We start from the raw sequence: 23,084 nt of genomic DNA on the forward strand, positions 1-23,084 counted from the left end.
CCAGGACCCACACCTGGACTCTGGGCTTCTCCCCCTGCCCAGGGGCCATTCCAGGACCCACACCTGGACTCTGGGCTTCTCCCCCTGCCCAGAGGCCATTCCAGGACCCACACCTGGACTCTGGGCTTCTCCCCCTGCCCAGGGGCCCTTCCAGGACCCACACCTGGACTCTGGGCTTCTCCCCCTGCCCAGGGGCCCTTCCAGGACCCACACCTGGACTCTGGGCTTCTCCCCCTGCCCAGGGGCCATTCCAGGACACTGACAGCGAGCCCGTGGCAGCAGCCAAGCCCCAGGTGCTCCAAGCATGGTCAGCTGCAGCATCAGCTGCTCTCTGGCTGCACTCTGCCTTCCAGAGATGCCAGCTGGCAATGCTGGTTCCTCCAGAGCAGCACCCAGGGGCACACAGGCTGCACCCTCACGCTGGGCTGGCTCTGCCATCCCCACAGGATGGCTCAGGACAAACAAACCCAGGGCACAGCCAGGGAAGGGCTGGGGCAGGGACACCACTGTGCCACCCAGGGGAAGGTGCCCACGTCCAGCCCACCCAGAGCACGGTGCAAGGGCTGCAAATCCACTGCCTGCCAGCACAGACCCAGACACAGCATCTCCAAACGCCTTCCTGCAGGAGATTCCAAGGTCTGGACAACTCATGGACAACTGAAACTTTCTGCAAGGAGCTGGTGACAATCTTGGAGCACCTTGAGCCACTCCTGAGTGTCCAAGGCCAGGCTGGGTGGGGCTGGGAGCAACCTGGCCCAGTGGAAGGTGCTGGGGGTTGGAAAAACACAATCTGTAAGGTCCCTCCCAACCAACCCAAACCCTTCTGGGATTCCATCATTCTCCCCAGCACAATTTACAGGCGCTGCTGCCTTCCAGGCCTGTCCCATCATGCATCCAAGCAGGGCCCCACAGCTCCAGGCAGTGCAGCTCCTTCCCATACACATCTTCTGCTGGATTAAACCTCAAACTTGGCCTGCATTTTGCATTTGGTTTCTAAATCACAAACCACTCTGGAAAAGTAGCACCAGGAAGAAAAAAACAACTTGCTAAAGTGTTCCCCAGCAGCATATCTGCAGACTTTAATACAAAAAAGCTGCTGCTAATTTAATAAACAAATGTTTAAGCAATCAAGCATGTTTATTTAATTTGTCCTTTCTGTGCTGGGCTGCTGGCAGCGGTGCCACACGAGGTTATCAGGAGCTGGGTGAGGGCCCTGCCTGCTGGGACAGGGGCAGCTGCAGGCTCCAGCACAGCCCAGAGGCTCTCCTGGAACATTCCAGCCTCACACCCTGAGATGCAGACATGCACAGCCCAAGGGTGAGGCTGAGGATCTGATGCACCGCTGGCATCCAGCAGGAACCAGTCCCAGTCCCAGAACCCCAGAAAAATGAGGCTGGCAGAGCCCCAACACCTCCAGAGACTCCAGCAGCAAGTGCCACAGTGGTGGCTTGGGCTGGACTGGCCTTTGAGATCAGCCCCACCCAGGCTGGCCGAGAGCAGCCCCCCTCCACTGCCCACTCCCCCCGAGCAGTGGGAGCCCAGCTCACTGCACCTCTGCAGGCCAAAGCTCTTCCATTCACAAGGCAGAGCTGCCCTGCCTGCAAAGAGGCTCCAGAGTCCACAGAGACAGGGACAGGGGAGCCCCAGATAACCCAGCTGGGAAGGGACAGTGGTTTCCACTGGGCACATGCTGGGCACAGCTCCTGAAGAGCCTTCAAAAGCCTCCAAACCCACCGAAAACTGAGCAGCAGCCACAGGACGGCGACTCTGGGATAATCCAGGTGTCTCAGGTATCCCAAAACACCTCAAGGGACCCCAAGAGGAGTCCCAGAGAGGCTGGAGAGCCCCGTGCTGCTCCTCTCAGTGCTAGCAGGGCCCAGAGCAGCACAGCAGGTCAGTCCCCTGTCCCACTGACAGAACAGAGATGTTTAGAGACAGGGGGACGTGCAGGGTCCTGAGGGAACCCACCACAGGCAGGAGCTCAGCTCTGCCATCATCATCACTGGCTGTAGCAAATCCCTCCTGGGCTGGCAGGCACCCCATTAATTGTTCCCCCATGCAGCATCAAGGATGACTGAGGAAATCCAGTGGCCTGGGGATTTGTTTGCCTCCAGAATAACTCGTTGCTCATTTCTAAGCAGAAAAATCCTCTCACTGAGGTGACAGAGCTGGGAGGAGAGGCCACACACACCATGGCACCAGCACCTGGACAGAGGGCTTCCACCTCGTTCTCTGCACTGGGAAAAAGCCAGGCCCAGGTCTTCCACCTGCCTTCAGACACAGCAAAACTGAATCCAGGGGTTTTTCACTCCATCCTGGCAGCATTCCCGAGGGATTCTCTGCCCTCTGTGCCCGAGCTTTGGTCTGCTTGGAGCACAGGGAGGTTTTGGTGCCTCAGCCTCAGACACAGCCCCTGCCTGGGACCTTGCTGGGCACCCCTCTGAGGCTGGCAGCCAGCTGGGGTGCCCCCACCCCTCTGGGAGCTGTGGCTGCTCTCCTGTGCCAGGCAGGAGTCAGGATCTGCTGTGTGCCTTCCCAGGGGACTCTGCAGGCAGCAGCTGATGCACACAAAGCCCAGCAGCTCCTGAAGCAAAGGTCACTGCTGGGGTGCTCTGGTGCTGGTCTGGGGGCTCTGTGCCAGAGGGAGAGCCCAGCCCAAGGACATGCCCAGGAGGGGCTGTGGCTGCACAGCTCTGCTCACCCCCGAGGAAGGGGCTCCTCTGTGGGCTCCTCAAACCCCAGCAGACCCCACCCAGGCAGCCTGGCTGTCTCCATCCCGTGAGGCCCCCACTGGTGACCTTCATCTGTGATGTTCTAAGTGCCATCTCCGTCCTCTGTGGTTACTGAGAGTGTTTTCCACACGAGCAGCACTGCAGAGCCCTCCAGAGCCTGCAGCCACCCCAGCCTGGAGCCTGCTGAGCAGCCAAGCGAGACCTGCAAAACCCCAGCTCAGGCTGGAAACTGCCACGAGAGCACGAGGGCAGAAATGGATCTGCTGGGGACACAGAGAGACACTGCTGGGGACACCAGAGCCACTGCTGGGGACACGGAGAGACACTGCTGGGGACACCAGAGCCACTGCTGGGGACAGGGAGAAACCCTGCTGGGGACACCAGAGCCACTGCTGGGGACAGGGAGAGACCCTGCTGGGGACAGGGCAGGGAAACTGCTGGGGACACCAGAGCCACTGCTGGGGACACGGAGAGAAACTGCTGGGGACACGGAGAGACCCTGCTGGGGACAGGGACAGAAACTGCTGGGGACAGGGCAAGGGCCACTGCTGGGGACACGGAGAGCCACTGCTGGGGACAGGGCAGGGCCACTGCTGGGGACAGGGCAGGGCCACTGCTGGGCAGGGCCAGGCTCAGGAACAGAAGGAGCTGCAGCTGAGGGGACACAGGGCAGCAGCAGCCCTGCAGTGCCAGCACTGCTGAGGGGACACAGGGGAGCATCCAGGACCAGCCTGGGGCAGTGGCAGGTGTCCCTGCCATGGCAGGGGTGGCACTGGATGAACTTTTAGGTCCCTCCCAGCCCAAACCATCTGTGGCTCCAGGACTGGCCTTGCCCCATCTCTCCCCACAGGGCCCTGCTGGAAATGCAGCAACCTCCCAGGGCAGGGATCACCCTCCCTCTCCCTCGTGCCCCAGACACACTGCCACTCCTCTTCCCACCATCCCAAGGGCTGCCAGCTGCAGAGGGACCCTGCCAGCTGACAGATGAAGCTTCAGGTTAACAAATCCAATTTGTCAGAGACAAAAAGCCAAAGCATTTCATTTCTCTGGCTTTTTTTTTTCTGTAGAATTGCTCAGACATTCAAGACTGGAAATGTCACCGTGTCACTTGGTGGCAGCTGAGGGCACAGAGCTGGAAAGGTCGGGAGAAGCTCTCCACGAGTCCCCTGCTCAGTCTGAAGGAACAGGGCAGGCAGGGCCCTGTGGTTGCTGGGGACAGGGCCACCAGCCCACGCACAGCCCAGGGCTCCCAGCAGAGCACGGGGTGCCAGTGCCCAGTGCCAGACACGAGCACCCACTCCTGAGGGCAAGCAAGCCTCTCTGCTCTCCCTGACCCCCAAACTGCTCCATCCCAGCCGGGAGCACCCATTTCCCTGGGCCTGAGCTAACAGAGCCAAAGGGCTCCAGGCGTGTCCCACCAGGTGGGCACAGTGGCACACTGGGGGGCAAGGCCAGGACAGGGCAGGCAGCGAGTGCTGGGGCTCCTGGGCACCCCTCCAGCCCCAGGAACCCGAGAGCTCCCTGGCAGCTGGGGTTCCTGCTGGGAACACAGAGTCACAGGACAGCCCAGGGCCTGGGGCACAGCCATGCAGGAAAACAGGCAGTGCCCGTGGTGCCAGCTGTCCCTGGAGCCACCAAGGGCACAGACAGTGCTCGGGCTGGGTGTTCAGCTGCAGGAGAGCAGGAGAGCAGGGGGACAGGAGAGCAGGGCAACAGGAGAGCAGGGGGAGAGCAGGAGAGCAGGAGGAGAGCAAGAGAGCAGGAGAGCAGGGGAACAGGAGGAGAACTGAAAAATAGGAGAGCAGGAAGAGAGCAGGAGGAGAACAGGAGGAGAAGAAGAGAGCAGGAGGAGAACAGGAGAGCAGGAGAAGAAGAGGAGAAGAGGAGAGCAGGAGGAGAAGAGGAGAGCAGGAGGAGAACAGGAGGAGAACAGGAGAGCAGGAGGAGAAGAGGAGAGCAGGAGGAGAACAGGAGAGCAGGAGGAGAAGAGGAGAGCAGGAGGAGAACAGGAGAGCAGGAGGAGAAGAGGAGAGCAGGAGGAGAACAGGAGAGCAGGAGGAGAACAGGAGAGCAGGAGAAGAAGAAGAGAAGAGGAGAGCAGGAGGAGAGCAGGAGGAGAGCAGGAGAGCAGGAGGAGAAGAGGAGAGCAGCAGGAAAAGAGGAGAGCAGGAGGAGAGGAGCTGCTGCAGGGCTCTGTGTCAGCCCCAGCCTCCCGAGTGCCAAGAGCTGATCCTGAGCTCTGCTCACAGGCAGCCTCACACAGGAGGGTCAGCAGCAGCCAGCTGCAGCACGTCCCACCCTCCCAGCTCAGAGGAGCTCTGGTCACAGCCTCGGGCTCTGGGTGATCCCCAAAGCACCAGGACACGGAGCCGTGCCAGAGCCACGCTGGGGCTGTCCCAGAATGCTGGAGTCCCAGCCCAGAGCACAGCAGGCACCAGGTGAAGAGCAGAAGCTGCCTCCCACGCTGGGCTGCCGTGCCCCTGCTGCTCCCAGCCCTGGGAAGGGCTCTGGTTTCCCTGCCCACCGTGGGGCAGAGCAGGGGTTGCTGCTGCCTTTGCCTCATGTGGAGCACAGAGCAGGGCCAGGGCAGAGCAGGCAGCAGTGGGGACAGGAGCAGCAGCTGGGGGGCACAGCTGGGGTCACGGCAGGCTCAGCACAGCCACCCACCCTGTGCCACTGCCACAGCATCCTCGGGGACATTCCCTGGGGCCGGGGCCACCACGGAGCCTGGCTCTGCAGAGGGGAGCTCCCCCTCCTTCCTGCTCCTCCTGGGAGGGGGTGGCCCTGGAGCAGCTGGCACCGAGCTGAGCAGGGCCACGTGTCCCCTGCAGCACGGGCTGTTCCTGTCCCTGTCCCTGCTGCCACCTCCTCCCGGCAGTGTGTCTGTCCCACGCACGTCTGCTGCTCCATCCTCCCCAGCCCAGCTTCCCCAGCAGCCCCAGGCCTCCCCCAGCCCGTGGGCTCTCCTGGCTCCCTCCCCTGTGTGCCAGAGCCTCCCAAAGGCCCCGGGAGCCCTTCCAGCCCGGGATGGGGACAGAGCCCAGCACTGCCAGGGGGCACCTCTGCCCTGCACTGCCCTCGTCCACACCCAGAGCAGGGATGCACACCCCGGGGCAGGGATGGACAGACAGGACTCCAAGGGATGCCAGCACTTCCAGCACTGCCTTGGCAGAGGGCACTGAGCTGCACACCCTTCTTGTGACTTCAAAAAGCCCAAGCCCAACAATTATTTACACAGGCAGGATCTCATGATGTGGGGCTTTTTCACTCCTAAAGGACTACTCAGAAAAAAAAAAGGGTTTAAAATAAAGTGGCTTCCAAAGAAAATCCAAGTTGAAAGCCTTGCTTTGATTTTATTTTAAGATTAAAGCTCTCTGCAGAGTGTTCTAGGGCCCTGATGTGAGGACCACAAGCTCCTCTGATACTTCCTAGAAAAACCTGCAATTGAGCCACCTGTAAATGCTCCTCAGGAGAGGGGAGAGGGCCTGGAGGAGAGCAAGGCTCTGAGGGGACACACTGCCCAGGGCACTGCCCTGCCCCGAGAGCACCTGTGTGTCTGCAGGAGGCAGAATGGGCCATGGGTGAGGGGGACAGCCTGCTCAGGACACTGCAAAACCCAAGGGCAGGTCAAGAACAAAGCACTGGGGTGGGAGATGATCGGGTTACAAACACAGAGCAGTCACAGCCTGGCTCTGCGTGCTAGGAGACAGAAATCCAAGCCCGTGGGCTCCGTGAGTGACCTGGCTGGGGACAGTGGCTCTGGGGCACAGAGCCCTCAGGGACAGCCCTCGGTGCCCCTGCAAAGGCAGGAAGGGCAGGAGCTTCTCCCCAGGCTTCCCTTCCCTGCCCGTGGCATGTGCCCAGCTCGCCCTGGGAGCTCACCCTGGCACAGCCAGAACCTGCCTGCCCCCCACTCCACCCATCCTGCCCCCAGACTCAGGGCAGTGACAGCCACGTCACCCACCCGTGACAAGGGGGGACAGCCCGGTCACCAAGCACAGGGTGAGGCAGGACACTGGGGACGATCCCCCACAGGGACCAGGCCAACCCTGCCAGCTGAAAATGCACCTCCAGCATGAAAACTGCAAGTCTTCTCCTTAGCCCTTCCTCATTACTCCTCAGCCAGCCCAAAACCCAGATCCCTGCCACCCCAGAAGCCCAAGGCACCCAGGTGAGCCCCACCTGAGCTCCGACCCCTTGGCACGCTCCCCAGGATGAGAAGCCTTAGCTGTGAGGGCCATCAAGGATTTCATTCACCTTTCTCTCTTCCTCCTGAGAAACACTTCAGCTCCTCCTCCTCTCCAAGGCCTGACAGCTATTTCCAGAGCAGCACATCCCAGCGCTGCCAGGGGTGCCACCCTGTGCCACCTCTGCCAGGAGGAGAGCAAAGGGAAGCTCCTGCTCTCCACACCTCTGGGGCAGCTGGGAAAAGCATGGAAGCTGTCATCCCACAGCCTGGGAGCAGCACAGCAGGTCAGTGCTCCTTCCCAAAACGCAGCAGCCTCACCTGGACGCCCTCACCTGGAACCCCTCACCTGGACCCCCGGACCTGGACCCCCTCACAGCCTCTGGGCACGCAGTCCCCGAGGCAGAAACGCCCCTGGTGCTCCCCCCCCCCAGCAGCACAGGCCAGCCTGCTGAAATGGGGCTGAGACACGAAGGTGATGGCTGCAGCTTGGTCCTCATCCCTCCTGGAGGAGCCTGGGCACGTGGTGAGGGCGGCTGGGGCTCTGCCCTGCACCCAGCTCTGCCCAGAGCTCCGCTGTCGGTTCAGCCTCTGCCCTTGGGAGCACCAACTCGTGCTCTGGGCTCCTGGAAAAAATCAATCTTCCCATCAGCGTGGTGCAACAAGTCCTCCCAGGAAGGGGCTAGCAAGGATCTTGCTTGGCTGCTCTCCGTGGGCTCTGAGCACATCCCAAAGCAGAGCCAGGGCTTGCCCGGTGGAGCAGCTGCCAGTTCCAGATGGATGGTGCTGGGGGACTCCAAATCCAGGGATTTTCCTCTTCGAAGACAGAAAAAGGCTGCAGGTCTCAGGACCTGGATGCCAGAAAGGAGCAGAGGTGGCAGGAAATGCCAAAGCAGCAGAAAACACAGCCTGTTCTGGGTCAAACGCAGAGGAGGAAGGGGAGGCAGAAGCAGAGGCAGAGGAAAGCCCTTTCCAGGACAGCAGCCCAAGAGGTCAGGTCTGTACGAGGCTTCTGGGGATCCACAACACTTCCATTGCGAAGGACAACAGCCTGGAGATGGTCAGGAGCTGGCTCCCTGGAGCAGGATCAGCCACAACTCTCCCCGTGGAGGCAGAGCAGTCCCAGTGGCACGTGGGACCAGCAGCTGTCACCTCCCACTGCTGCACTGGCATAAAAATCCATCCCAGGCACGGCAGATGTCACCTCCCCCTGGCTCTGGAGTGGGTGGCCAGGCTGGGACACGCTGAGCCACCTGGCTGTGCTGCACAGGGAGGTGACCCCGAGCTCCCAGTCAGAGCTCAGAGAAACTGCAGCCTTGGGGGCAAAGCCAGCGAGGAGAGCAGCAGCAATCCGATGGAGGCTCCCTGGCCAGCACTGTGGGGACACAGAGCTGGGCTGGAGCCCCAGAACAGCCTGTCCCCCCGGGGTCACACTGAGCTGCTGAGGCTGAACCACTCCTGGGACTGGGTTTGGTCCTGCTCGCTCTGGACTAGCAGGGAAAAGGTAAAACCAGGTGCCTTGCCACACTGCCCAGCACCCTGGGAGAGCTGCATCCATCCTGCTGAAATCCAGCTGGGAGAGGGGCAGGGATTACCCCAGGGCCAAAAAGGCTGCCCAGCATGGGGGGATTCACTGGGGTGATGCCTTGAACCCCCAGCCAGAGCCAGGGCAGAGGCTGGGTTCAGAAATCCCTGCTGGTGTTAACAGGGACACCAGGTTCTATCCAACTGCCACCATTTCAGAGCCCTGAACCCAAGAGCCACACGTAAATACACCTGGGAAAAACAGATCTGCTTCTTGCTTTATTTACCAGCCAGGGCTGGGAGTGCAGGGACTCACCCCTGAGCCACCTCCCCTGGCTCCAGAAATGTGCTCATTACTGCCAGGCTGTGTCTGGCAGCCTGAGGATGGCTCTCAGATTACAGATGTTTATCAGTGAACTATAATAAAGGTGGGACAGTGACACCAAGATGAATATTATATTTCAGGGAAATTTAAATGAAATGATCCATCATGCCCAGCAGATCAGCACCACCTCCTGCCAAGGCCTGCACTGAGCAGAGCAGCCCTGGGGCTGAGGCTCTGCCTTGGAGCCCCAGAGTCACCTTGGCTCTTCCAGAGGAAAAGCAGCAGTGACAGATCCAGGGAAGCACCCTGATTTCCAAGGGCACACTGTGAACAGCAGCATGCAGCTGGCTCGGTGGCGAGGGACACCCCCAGCAGGTGGGGACAGCCCCTGCTGCACCCACGCAGGCAGCCCAGCTCCCACACTGAGCACCCCCAGGAGCAGAGAGCCTTGGAAAGGGCCGTGGCTCGGGCAGGATGCGGAGGGGAAGGGTTACCAAGTGCCTTTTCCCTTCAGTGAAATATTGCCCCTGGCTCCGTGCAAGCAGGAGGTTGGTCCCTCCAGGGAGGAAGCTATCAGAAACCACTCTCCCTCCAGCACGGCTCGCCCACAATTTGCTACCTGTTGCATTTTACAAACAAGCACAACGCTGGAGGAACGTAAGAGGACGGGAAAAAAGCAGGGCAGGCAGGGCAGGGACACCAGGAGTGCTCCAGGCTGCTGCAGCCCAGCCACGCAGGCATTACACACTCATCTGAATTTTAAACACAGAGCATGATGACTGGCATCCTCACAACTGCCACCACAGCCTCACACTACAGCTTTTATGGTAATTCACAGGGAGTTACCCACAAGGCACCGCAGAGATTTTCTTGGCAGCCATCCTAAACTAATTTTTATAGGTTAGTGTACGGTTATACATAAACGTTTAAGAAAAATAAAATGGCGACTTGGAGGGAAGGACATGGCTGGGAGGTTCTGAGCTGTGGCACCTGATGGTCCAGGGCAAAATGCCACAGGCCTGAGGTGCACTGCTGGCCACCAAGCCAGGGGACAGAACCAGCAGCTGGTCTGCAGTGGCCACCACAGAGCCCAGCCCTCTGCACCACCCCTGCCCCGGCGCTCCTGGGGGTCCTGAGCACCTCCTGAGCCCTCTGCAGGATGCTCAAGTCAAGCAGGTCCCACCTGGCCAGGTGACAGCACCCTGCCTGCTCCCAGGGACCTGGCTGTGGTCTCAGCCCTGTCCTGGGGGCACCAGCCTGGTGTGGATGGGAACAGCCCCAGGGAACAACAAGTTGTTGGCAGAAATCCCAGCACCCTGAGAAACACCCTTCCCAGAGCTGTGGGATGGTTTGGGATAGAGGAGCCCTCACAGAGCATCTCCTGCCACCCCCTGCTCCCAGCAGGACACGCTGCCTGTCACCTCTGCCTCCCACACGTCCTCGCTGTGCTGGCCACAGGAGCTTCAGGTGCTGAGGGGAAAGTGCTGCTCAGCTGCCAGCCCCCTCTGCAGCCCGGGAAACAAAGGAGAGATGCAGCAGGAGGGAAACCTGGAGCAGCGCGAGCCCGGAGCAGCACCCATCTGTGATTCACGGGCACCAGAACAAACAGTGGATGATGTCAGAGCTGACGATCAGCTCAAAAGGAGCCAACAGCCTGAAGTGCTGCGGGTTGTGCTGCACGCACACGCCCGGGGCAGCGGAAGGTCTGTCCATCCCCGCTGCATCTCAACAGCAAAATGGAGGGAAGCACCATCAGAAAAAAGCTTTCAGACTTAAATCAGCCCTGCAATTACTCACAAGGCTGATTTGGATACAGGGACACCACGAAGAAAAGAATTAAACAACAGATCAGAGGGAGAGATGGGGAGATTCCACTCCAGCACCACGAGGAGACAAAGCCCTGAATTCCCGAGCAGGCAGCTCCTTTCCCTGGTGGGATCAGTGCAGTTTGAGAAGCCACAGGCACCACGGCCTCCCTCTCATGCTCACCATGTGCCACCCCAGCTGGCTGCTCCCGGGCAGCTCTGCCCCAGCCCTGTGCCTCCTGCACCGAGGGGACCCCGTGTGACCCCACAGCCCTCGGGTAAAGGTGCCCACAGAGGGGGGAAAGCAGGGGAAAGCCCCCAGCACCACAGCCCTGCAGGCCACCTCCAGGAGCCCCAGCACTGATGCAGAGATGGCAGCAGGGGAGGCAGGACCCCAGGCATGGATTCACCTGTGAACCCTTCACCCCTCAAACCCAACACCTTCAGAACCCTCCTGGACAGAGAGACCCTTCTTGCAAACCCTGCAGGACCTGCCACGCTGCAAATCCTGGCTGCAGCCGTGTCCCCGGGCTGGGTGGGGACAGCCCAGCTGCTCAGAGGCCACTGCAGCCCCGGGTGGGGTGTAAAGCAGCACTGACAGAGCACTCACCTATGAAATGGGGCTGGAAACAAGGGCTTCAGCTGCTGCTGTGCAAAAACAACCCTGACATGGCAGCAGGAGTGAAGCTGGGCACAAACAGCCACAGGCTTCCCAACCTGAGCCATCCCACAGCCCCGATTTAATCTGATTTATGCAAATGTTAAACCAATTTAGGTGTACACATTGTACGGGTTGCCTGGCCCAGTTTAATTTGATAGGTTTTTAAACCTGTTTAGACAAACTAGTATCTGCTGTCTAATCTAGAGCAGCTCTTGTTTTGTGCAAATGTTGCCAGGGAACCAGAGCGTGGAGGTTCTGATGGATCCTGGCTGCACAGCACCACTCACCCTGCACCAGCCCGAGCACAGCACTGCACGGAATGCAGGGATGCTAAAATCCCATCTCCCCCAGGGCTGGCCCCCACAGCAGGGCTCCCAAACCCCTCCTGCTGCACCAGGGGCTGTGCAAAGGCCATTCCCAAAGCTTGCCAAAGCTGCACGAGCCCAGGTGAGGCTCCAGGACCACGGCAGGGTGGCAGGACCAGGGTGTGGTGAAGCCTCACTTCTCTGGAGCAGGGGACAGAAGCCCCTGAGGGGCCAGCACGTCCCAGGAAGAGGGAGAAACCCCAGCTTTGGGATGGGTGCTGGTGTCCCCCTTCCCCATCAGCTGGGCTGTGTCACCCTCATGGTTCCTTTGGCTCCAGAGGCAGCAGAGCATCCCTGAACAGCTCGGTGCTGCACCTCCAGGTGAGTGCACAGGTGAGTGCACAGCCCGTGCCACGCTCCCCCACCCCTCTCACCTGGGCACCCAGGGATGCTCATCCCCCCTTCCTCTGCAGGGCAGCACCTCTGCCCCCTCCCTGGGCTGCTCCCACCTAGGTGGGGGCCCTCGGGAGCCAAGACAGGTTATAAAAAATAACAAATAAAGTTCAAAGAAACGACACCTCCCAACCAGCTCCTTGTGGAGCAATGCCAAGAAGGCAAGGTGGCTCTGAAAATTCCTCTGTTTTTGGAGGATGCTGGGGCTGCAGGGCAGGCAGCTCGGCTCAGGCGTGTCGGATGAGCAAATAATCCAACAGCACAGGCAGCCTTGCAGTAGGAATGCTAAACTGGAGAAATTACCAAGGCAAGACAATGATACCCAAGCTAGAAAAGAAAATAAAAAGTCCAGAAGAATTATGTTGGATCAGGCTCAGAACTCTAGAGGGTCTATGAGTTGAAAGACGGGGGAAAATAAAAGACAATTTCCAGTTTTCTAGGCTGATGTCGAGGAGAAAAAAAAAAATTGGTCAAGTTATAAAGAAAATAATCAGAAAGAGAGGACAAGGGTAAAAAGAAAGGTCTAAAAAACAGAGCCTGCAGATTGTTCCAGCTTATTGTGTAATAAACTTTGCAGAAAGGGAGCCGGACTGAGCGTTACTACTCCAGGGCTCAGAGGTTTAAAATCGACCACAAATTTTAAAAAGCAATACTGACATAGCCAGAAGCTGCCCAGCCCGGCTGGCTCCTTCCATTTGCAAATACTAAAAAAAAATAAAAGTATGTCCTGGGGGTTCTGCCCAGAGACAGCAAAGCCCCCAGCTCCGACCCCATTCCCCCCATCCTCTGAGGAGCCCAAGAGCTTCACGGGCAGACTGAGCTGGGCCAGGGGAAGGCATTATCTGGAGAACAAGGCAGGCACAGTTTTCAGGCTGTTGAAGCAATGATATTTAACAGAAGTCATCTACAGATTTCCCTTTTTTTGAGGAGAGAGCTATGAATAATATGCATGTTCTTATCAACTCATATAAGAAGAATTTGAAGCTCAAAGTTCAGCAACTGTGGATTAAACCACTTAGCAGTATCTTTTTAATGCAACTGAGTAACCTCTCTCCTTACCATAGGCTCGCACTGCCCACACTGACTCGGGTTAGATCTGCCTTCTCTTTATCTCGGGTTCCTACCCTGGCAATTTTATCTCCGCGGTGAAAAAGAAAAACTGTTTCAGCAGGGCACGGAGCTCCAGCCCAGCCCGAGCTGGGCCACGCTCCATCCGTCACACAGCTCGCCTCCCACGCGCCACGTGGGGAGAGCCCCACGGCTCACAGCCTTTACTACCCCGAGTAACTCTGCTCTGGGAGAGCAGCTGGGCCCCCGTGCCAGCCGGGGGAGCCGCCCCGGGGGAGCCCCGAGCTCAGAGCAGCCTCAGCTCGGGCTGTCCCGGCTCAGAGCCAGCTCTGGGGGGCCTCAGCACGGCCCGAGCCCTTTGGAGCTGTTCCAGGAGCCACTGAGAGCATCCCCACCAGCCTCAGGCTCCCTGGAGCGTGGTCACGTCATCTCCTTGGACATCCCACCTGGCTGGAGCTCAGCTGTCTCTCCAGCCTCATGCCCACCTCTGTTCCCAAGGCAGCAGCAGGACTAAGGATCTAACAGGAATCCAGGCTCCTGGAGAGAGAGCAAAGACAGGATTTTCCTCGGCTGCTTAGGGAAGATGTCACACTCCTCAGCACCCAGGAAAAGGCAGAGCAAACCTGCTCCCCTGGGATGGGACGAAAGGGACGCCCCAGGAAGAGGCTTTGTTCAGCAAACCTGCATTTATCCACCCAGGGAGCACCAGGGAACAGGGCAGCAGAGGCACAGGGGGCACAAAGGGCCCACCCCTGTCCTGCCAGCGAGGCCAGTGCCACAGACAGCCACCGAAGGACCCGAGGAGCTGCTGCCCTGTCCCCTCCATCACCCACGGCCGCGCGTGCAAACTGCTCTGCTGCAGGGGACCCCTCTCCCCCCACAGCCCCTGGTGGCACAGCTTCAGCTGGAAGCTCCTCTCACATTACTCAAAGTATTTATGACTTTTTCCCATCTGAAATATGGGCCTTTACCACGCACAGGAAGGAGGAGGAGAGTGCCAGCAAACCTGTTAATTTATAAGTCAATCTGGCAGGGAACAATTAACAGCTTTCCCACTGTTGGGTGTGCAGGGGGGGGTATCTTCCCCCTGGGGAGGGCAGGAGGGGTCTCTCCATCAGCACACGCCCTGCCCTGCTGAACCCAGCAGCCTTCGTGCCCATCAGCCTGGTCCAGCTCCATTTCCCTCTCTGGGAGCTCTCACAGGGACAAAGAGCCCAATCCCCCACAGCCAGACCCCCTCCAGGTGACACAAACAGCTCCCCTGGCCAGGCGCAGCTACACAACCCCCAAAACACCATTCATGGGGAAAAAATCACAGAAATCCCGAGTATTTTGTCGGGGCCAAGCCAAGCTGTGCTCAGCGCTGAGAGGCACAGGCAGCAGCAGGAGAGCCACGGGAGCATCCCCAGCAGAGCCCGGAGGGGCTGGCCCGGCAGGGGACGGGCGGCACTCCCCTCGCCCCACAGGAAGGGCTGAAACCCCCCAGAAAAAACAAATCGGCTTCTTCCTCCCACCTGCAGGGAGTGCTTTTGCGGGAGCAAAGCCTCCCGGCACTTGGAGAGGGTGAGCACCCCCAGAGCAGAGATGTCCCCTGCCCCCAGGGTGTCCAGATCCACCCTGCAGATGCCAGCAGCCCTCGCAGGGCTGTCACCTCCACACCCGCACCGGCACCGTCTGCCTGCCCAGCAGGGGCTGGAACGGGATCCTGCCGGGGAAGCACAAACATTATTAATCATTACTCTTATTGAAGGGGTGGGGGCTTCGCCCTCATCGTGACAAATTCTGGCTCGGTGACACGGAGGCTCCGGGGCCAGCTCTTGCCGGCTGCGGGATGATCCCAGAGCTCGAGATTTCAGCTGAAATCCCCGAGGGCAGATGGAAAACACCACCTGCTGTCACCCCAAGGGTGTCCCTCTGTGACTCCAGGGCTGTCCCCAGCGCCGGAGCCGATTCCCCTTCAGAAGGGGGAGGTTTGGTGTAGCTCCCCCAGCACAGAGGGGAGAACCCCCCAACACGGGCACTTGGTTGGTTTTGGGGTGATCCATGTCCCTTCCTCGCTACTGCCACTGAGCCACCCACAGCCGACGGCAGCGGGGCAAACCCCACCTGCCGAGGGGCTCGGGGGGCGGCAGGACTGGCAGCGCGGAGTCTGGGTGGGAGCAGGCAGCATCCCGGGGGACACAGCCGTGTCACCAGGATACGGCACCGCACAGAGCAACGCTCCGATGGCTCCTCCGCCACCCGCATCCCGGCGATGCCGCTCCGGGAGCGGCACCGGCTCCACCACCGGAGCATCCCACCGCGCCCGGAGCCGCGAGCGGGGGAACCCCCGACGATTCTGCCGAGCAGCACCCGGCACGGGCGGTCCCACGGTGCTCTCCGTGGGAGCGCAGCCCTGAGCACGGCGGTGATGCCGGAGCCCGCACAGCCCCGCGAGGGGCCGCACCCCGAACCCCGCACCCGCGGGGACCGCGCTCGGGAGGCGCCGGAGGGACGGGGCGGGGGCGCGGCGGCAGCGAGAAAGGAGCACGGCGGGGAGCCGGGGGTCCTAAGGCGGGGGGAGGCACCGGCAGCGGGGCGGGGGATGGAGCCGGGCGCGGACCCATCGCGGTGCGGCGGGGCACGGAGCGGGGCGCAGCCCGGGACCGGCAGCGGGGCGTAGGGAGGGCTCTGCCCCAGGACCCCCGGGCCGGGCTGAGCCGCCCGGGCTCCAGCGCACCCCGGTGCCCCCGCCCGGTCCCGGGGCCGCCGCCCCGGCGCTCCCCCGCCGCACGCGCCCGCGGTCCGGCGCGCCCCCTCCCCGCACCCCCGCTATAGCGCGGCCCCTTCCCCCCACCCCCCTCCCATACATCCCCCCATAACACGCCCCCCATTCTCCGGTGCCACCCACCCGCGACCCCCCATCGCCACCGGCCGCGCCCCCGCAGCGAGCCCCCCGCCCGCCTGCCCATCCCTGCCGAGCGCTCCCCGCTAGAACGCCACCCCCCAGCCCCGCCGGTCGCCCGCGCCTCTCTCCGCTCCCGCGACCCCCCCCATAACGCGACCCCTCCCCATCCCCGCGGCTGAGCGCGGCGCCCCGGCCCCGCTATAACGCGCCGCCGGTACCTGCCGGCGCGGCCGCCCGCTGCCATGCTGCCGGCGGAGGGGCTGCGCGGGGCCGCGGCCGCGCTGCCCGCCCTGCTCCGCCTCGCCGCCGCCCGCTCCGCTCCGCCCGGGGCTGCCGAGCCGGGGCCGCGCCGGGCGCGGGGACACTGCGGCGAGCCGCGCTCCCGCCCGCCGGCCGCTCGCACCGGTGATGTCATTCCCCGGGCCGCCGCGTGACGTCACCGCGGGGCGGGCCGCCCCGGCCACGCCCCGCAGGGCCGGGGGGGCGCGGGGGCCGTGACGTCACCGCGGGCCGCCGGGGCGGGGCCGCGCCTTAAAGGCGCCGCGCACGTGGGAGCGGAGGCGCGAGGCCCGCGGGGTGTGGGGGGTCCTGCCCCGAGACGTTTAACGGGGTCACCGCATTCGGGGCAGCCGCTGTGCGCCCGCCTCTGACACACCCCAACGCGGAGAAAATCCTTCCTGCGCGCCCCGTCTGCCATAGCTAACATTCAATAGATAGATATTTATAATAATATATAGTTATCCATTCTATATTTTATATATATTTATAATAATATATATAATGTATAAGTTTATATGATATATTTATATATATTTATTTATAATATCTATACTATATGCTATATGCCATATACTATAAATTTATAACATATTTCTAAATATTTAATCTGTATTTAATATTATACATGCTTAATATGTAATTCTTCACATTTGCCGTGTTTAACATATTCCCAGCAATAACTGGGGGAGTGATTTTGCCCTCGTTTTCCCATAGGAGCCCAGAGGGACCCCCAGGAGCCCAGAGGGACCCCCAGGACCCCCAAGGATCCATATGACCCCCAGGGACCCCCGGGGGACCCCCAGGAGCAGCTCTGAAGTGCCCCACCTGCTGTGGGGTCCAGCCCCATGCTCTCACCTCCCGGGAGGGTCCCGGCCCCTGCCCCAGCCCCTTTTCCCATCTTTTCCTGCAGAGCAGGACCAAGCCCCATTCCTCCCTCTCCCCCCAGCCCAGCCCCTCTCCTGCCCCACCAGGGCCCCAGGTCCTATCTGCTGCATCTGTGTTTTACTGGATGTACCATATTTTACAGTAATTTCCTCATTTGTCATGCAATCAAATCCTTTGATCGGACACGGGAGAAATGTAAATATCAATTATTAACCAGCCCATTCTGGTCTTGCTTGACTGGATATTTATTTTTTTATTATTTTTTTGGAGGAAGGAATTGATTCATTTGCAATTCAAGTCTCCAACTCATTCTTAATTTGGATGCTTGCATTTCTGGACGGGCTGTATTTTTGAAGGGGGAGATATTTGATCACCAGAGCGATCAATGTCTCCATGTATATTTTATAGTGGAGAGATAGTTGTGCAGAAAAGTGTAAAATAAGTGGGGGGTTTAAATCCTGTGCGTAGAGAGCTGCTACACCGTGGTTCAAAATCTCAGTAGCCAAATTTGCTGCTCTACAGTCATTTATAGCCCTTCAGAGCCTTGGCCTGAAATCGAGAGGTGGCCAGGAAATTTCTGACAGAATATTTTTCCATCTGCAAATAGTTTTATTTTTTTTATTATTTTCTCGTGAGAGCGAGGCAATTTGTATAAACACCCTGCCTTAGGCAAAAACGGCTTTGGAAACGAAAATAATAACAAAAAAGTGAAATAAAATTAGAAGAAAGATGAAACTCGGTCGCTTTCCTTTTGGTTTCCCATTTGGAGATGGTTTTCCACTCAAAGCTTTGGAAGTTTCTGGTGTCTGTACGGCCTGAAAAGTCAGGCTGGGGCTGTGACACGAATTTGTCCTGGCATTTCAGCATCCACGCTCTGCTGACATTTCACCAGTGCCACTTTTGCAGGAGGTAATCCCCATCCTTCCCCCCAAAAATCCCAATTTTGGCTTAAAACTCGGGGAACTGGGAGCGCTCTCCTCTCAGCCAGGCTGTTTATTTGCTTTCTGGAGTTTTATTGAAGCTCTGAGAGTTGCATTTTGCAAGCTGTCTTCCTCCTGAAAGCGAGCAAGCTGCGCCTCTTCCTTAATCATCTGCTTTTGTTTGCTGGAAGGAAAATACCAAATATCTCATGACTTGCCATAGAGCCGTGAATGACTGCAGGGATGCGCAATTCCTGCCCGGCCTCATGACTCATGGGTGAGCTCTCAGGTGCACGTGGAGCCTGGGGAGATGTGCCCCAAATCCTGCTTTGGGCTTTTTCACCAATCTGCTAAAGCAGCATCCTCTCCCGAGCCCAGCAGTGGCTGCCACGGAGAAGCTCCTGCAGCGTGGAATAGTCACGGAACCATGGAATGGTTTGGGTCGGGGGAACCTTGAGCATCCTCTTGTGCCAGCCCTGCCACGGGCAGGGTCACCTCCCAGTGTCCCAGGCTGCCCCAAGCCCGTCCACGCCTCTCCCCAGGTGTGATCCAGGCCCTGCAGACACTTTTTGTGAGGCTTGCCCACTGCAATGAGGCGTTTTAACGTTGTTGTCCTGGAAATCCAGCACACACTTCCCATCACCTAAGGAATAAACAGTCTGGGCCTGACCTTGACACCAGGGGTTTGGGCTGGAGCCGACTTCACTCCCAGCTCCTTCCCCAAGCCTTTTTTGTTTCTGCTGGGAGTGAATCCATGTAAAAGCTGTGTGAGGAGTGAGTCTGAGCTGCAGCTGCTGAGCCCAGGCACGGTCACCGGTGGGCTGTGAGAAAAGCTGTTGATCTCCCCTGGTGGTGTTTGAGTGCAGTCCTGGAGCAGCGCTGCCAAAGCAGCAGCTCCAGCTGGGCACCATCGATCCCGGCTGGGCACGTGCCAGCCACAAAGCCAGGTCCTGCGCCGTGCCCCGAGCCAGGCTGGGAGCTGCAGGAGCCAGCTGGGTACAAACCCATTCCACTTCCACTTCTTTCATCTCACAGGAAGGTTTTGGCCAGTCAGAACGAGCCCTGGCTTCCAGAACCTGCCTGATCCAGCAGCTCTGGGAGAAGGTCTGAGCAGCAGCTGAGAAACCACTTCCCAAAGTGCATCCCTTCCTGAGCCTGGGCTCTTTGTGAGGCAGGAGCTCATCTCCTGATGGAACTGATGGAGAAATTCCCCGTTGCTGCCATCCCACTGGATCCTGGCCCCCACGCAGCAGCGGTGATGAGCAGCAGGAAGGGTAAAGCCGGGCTCACCACCAGGAGCCCGCTCAAGCCTTGTGCCCTCGAGTCCTTCACACTTTGTGTGGACACGAAACCAGCGAGGAATGAATTCCTGCAGAAGCAGGGACACGGAGGAGCTCGCTGCCCAAACACAACAGAGCTGCCAGAGCAGGGACCTAGTGCAGGGACAGGGCAGTGACACAGTGCAGGGACACAGAGCACGGACAGTGCAGTGACACAGAGCAGGGACAGTGCAGGGACAGGGCAGTGACACAGTGCAGGGACAGGGCAGTGACACAGAGCAGTGACACAGAGCAGGGACAGTGCAGGGACAGGGCAGTGACACAGTGCAGGGACACAGTGCAGGGACACAGAGCAGGGACAGGGCAGGGACACAGAGCAGTGACAGTGCAGTGCCAGTGCAGTGACACAGAGCAGGGACAGTGCAGTGACACAGAGCAGGGACGCAGTGCAGGGACACAGAGCAGGGACACAGAGCAGGGACAGTGCAGGGACAGGGCAGTGACACAGTGCAGGGACAGTGCAGTGACACAGAGCAGGGACACAGAGCAGGGACACAGAGCAGTGACAGTGCAGGGACACAGTGCAGTGACACAGAGCAGTGACACAGTGCAGTGACACAGAGCAGGGACAGTGCAGTGACATAGAGCAGGGACACAGAGCAGGGACACAGAGCAGGGACACAGTGCAGTGACACAGTGCAGGACAGTGAAGGCACTCAGTGCAGGACAGTGCAGTGACACAGTGCAGTGACACAGAGCAGGGACAGTGAAGGCACTCAGTGCAGGGACAGTACAGTGACACAGTGCAGTGACAGTGCAGTGACACAGAGCAGTGACACAGAGCAGTGACACAGTGCAGTGACACAGTGCAGTGACACAGTGCAGTGACACAGTGCAGTGACAGTGCAGTGACACAGTGCAGTGACACAGTGCAGTGACACAGTGTGGGGACAGTGCAGTGACACAGAGCAGTGACACAGTGCAGTGACACAGTGCAGTGACACAGAGCAGTGACACAGTGCAGTGACACAGTGCAGTGACAGTGCAGTGACACAGAGCAGGGACAGTGAAGGCACTCAGTGCAGGACAGTGAAGGCACTCAGTGCAGGACAGTGCAGTGACACAGTGCAGGGACAGTGCAGTGACACAGTGCAGGGACAGTGCAGTGACACAGAGCAGGGACAGTGAAGGCACTCAGTGCAGGACAGTGCAGGGACACAGTGCAGGACAGTGAAGGCACTCAGTGCAGGACAGTGAAGGCACTCAGTGCAGGACAGTGCAGTGACACAGTGCCATCCCCAGACTGGTTTCCAGCAGCATTGCTGGTGCCTGGGGACTTCTCCTGGGGCTAGAAGACAGGCACGTGTCAAACACGTCAGGCACGCTCCGGCTCCGTCTGCTCCTGCAGAACAATAGTTACTCTTCATGTTAGTTCAGTTACAGATCAAATAATCTGAAAAATTCACAAGTGGCTGCGGATACAAATTAACTTAACAAAACATTTTGAAAATGGCGCAGTCCTGGGGAGAATACAAATGTGGCAGGCACCGGTGGGAGAGCGATCCAAGCGTCTGCACCGGAGCCCTCCCATCCCCATTTTCCCCGCGTCAGTAGCACAGAGAGCAGCTGAGGCTGGATGAAATATAATAACCACGCTGTCCAAGATGGAGCGATGCCATATGGAAGCCCAGGGAAGTTTTCTCCGCTCTTTGCTCCGCTGATGTTTTTCAGCTGTGTCATTGGTACTTTGCTTTATCAAGAACATTATGGGCTGAGTTCTGTCCGTGCAGTGAAAAATGACAGGCTGAGCTTTGCTCTCCATTGCACCAAAGTCATCGGTGTTGCGGGAAGGTAAAGGACACAAGTATTTGGCTTGTGGTCACCGTTTCATAACTGCAGAGCAAAAGCTATAAAATCCTGATGAATCTTTTCAGCTTTGGAGCCTAAAACAGCTCTTTGGTTTCCAGCCTGGCTGGGCGCAAACCTGGGTGTCCCTCAGGATGAGGGCAGGAGCATCCTGATGCCCAGTGCTGGTAGGAAATTGTTACACACGGGAATTGCTCTCTTGGGGAAATAACCCGGCAGCTGCTTCCCCTCGGGGCTCGCTTCCCGCAGGGATGCTCCCAGCCCAGCTGCTCAGAGGGGCTGCAGCTCACCCTCTGTGCCGTGGTAGCTGGATCCAGATGGCTTTGGTGTGGGGAGAGGAGACTGTGGGATAAAAAAGGCTTGGGCTAAATAAGGCAAAGCCGTGTGGGATGCTGCGAACAGCTCGCCGCAGATGTAACCCACGCCATATGGAAGGTCCAAACTCACCCACGCTGGGTTTGGCTTTCCCCACCATCAGCCAGAGCTGATGGGGAGCCACAGCACGGTGGGGGGACCTCCCGGGGGACTTCCCAATCACCAGCTGGACCTGGTGCTTTATCCTCATCTTCCTCCTTCCCCTGGGCTGTTCCCAAGTCACGCTCACTTTCCCCAGCTCAGCACAGAGGGATCCTTGAAGGATTGAGCCAAATCATTCCTAAGTCCCTTTCCCCAGTGCACCCCGAGGCTCCACTGAGCTCCAGCGGCCCCATTCCTCCTCCCCTGTGCTCAGGGGTCTGGAGTCACAGAACGGTTTGTGTTGGAAGTGACCCTCAGGGTCCTCTCGTTCTGACCCCCTGCCACAGGCAGGGACACCTTCCACTGGACCGGGTTGTTCAAACCCCGTCCAACCTGGTCACCGCACGGAGCGGCCTCCAAAATCCCAGCCCGTGGGGCAGCTCGGGGGGAGCAGGAGCCGCCCCCGCTCCCGCTGCTGCGGGAATTGCACTCACGGCTCATGATTGCCGCTCCTCCCCAGCCGGAGCAGGCAGCAGAGGCTTTTTGTCTGAATGAAATGAGAACAAAACTGGAAGGAACGGTGCGGGGAGATTAGTCATTAGTCATTTCACCTTCTTCAGGAGCGGCTGCTAATTGAGGCACTCAGGTACTGCTGCGGCTGAGTCACCCCAGCCCCGCTGCTCAGACCCCCCTGCCGTGCTCGTGGGTGTCTCGCAGCTTTGGGTTCAGTCCTCACGGGCCCTGGAAACCAAAAGGGGAGCAAGCAGAAGAGAAATCCGCTCATCAGTTCCGAAGGGCCGAACATCGCAGCTCGGCCAGGCACAGCCCGGGAGGAGAGGGCATCCCTGTGTGCCCTCCTGGGGCACAGCCGCAGATCCAGCCCGGGGCTGCCCCCAGCCCTCACCCCCTTCCAGCCCGGGGCTGCCCCCAGCCCTCACCCCCTTCCAGCCCGGGGCTGCCCCCAGCCCTCACCCCCTTCCAGCCCGGGGCTGCCCCCAGCCCTCACCCCCTTCCAGCCCGGGGCTGCCCCCAGCCCTCACCCCCTTCCAGCCCGGGGCTGCCCCCAGCCCTCACCCCCTTCCAGCCCGGGGCTGCCCCCAGCCCTCACCCCCTTCCAGCCCGGGGCTGCCCCCAGCCCTCACCCCCTTCCAGCCCGGGGCTGCCCCCAGCCCTCACCCGCTCCCCCGAGCCGGGTGGCGGCCGGTGGATGCCCGGTGCTCCTCCAGCCCTCATCACCTTGGCATCCCCGCATCCCGGGAGGGGCTCTGCCGGCTCTGCAGGGCTGTGCGGGGCCAGCTCAGCACCGAGGGCACGGTCATGTCACCCCCGGGCCGGCAGCTGGCTGTGGGCAGGAGCAAAGGATGCCCCACCATCACCTCCTCCGTGCCTTTGGCCAGCAGAGCTCCCCGGTGAAGCTGGTGCCTTGGGAGGGAAGAGTGTGCCCAGAGGAAA

This window comes from Haemorhous mexicanus, chromosome 29 (genome assembly GCF_027477595.1).
Source record: "Haemorhous mexicanus isolate bHaeMex1 chromosome 29, bHaeMex1.pri, whole genome shotgun sequence".
NCBI lineage: Eukaryota > Metazoa > Chordata > Aves > Passeriformes > Fringillidae > Haemorhous > Haemorhous mexicanus.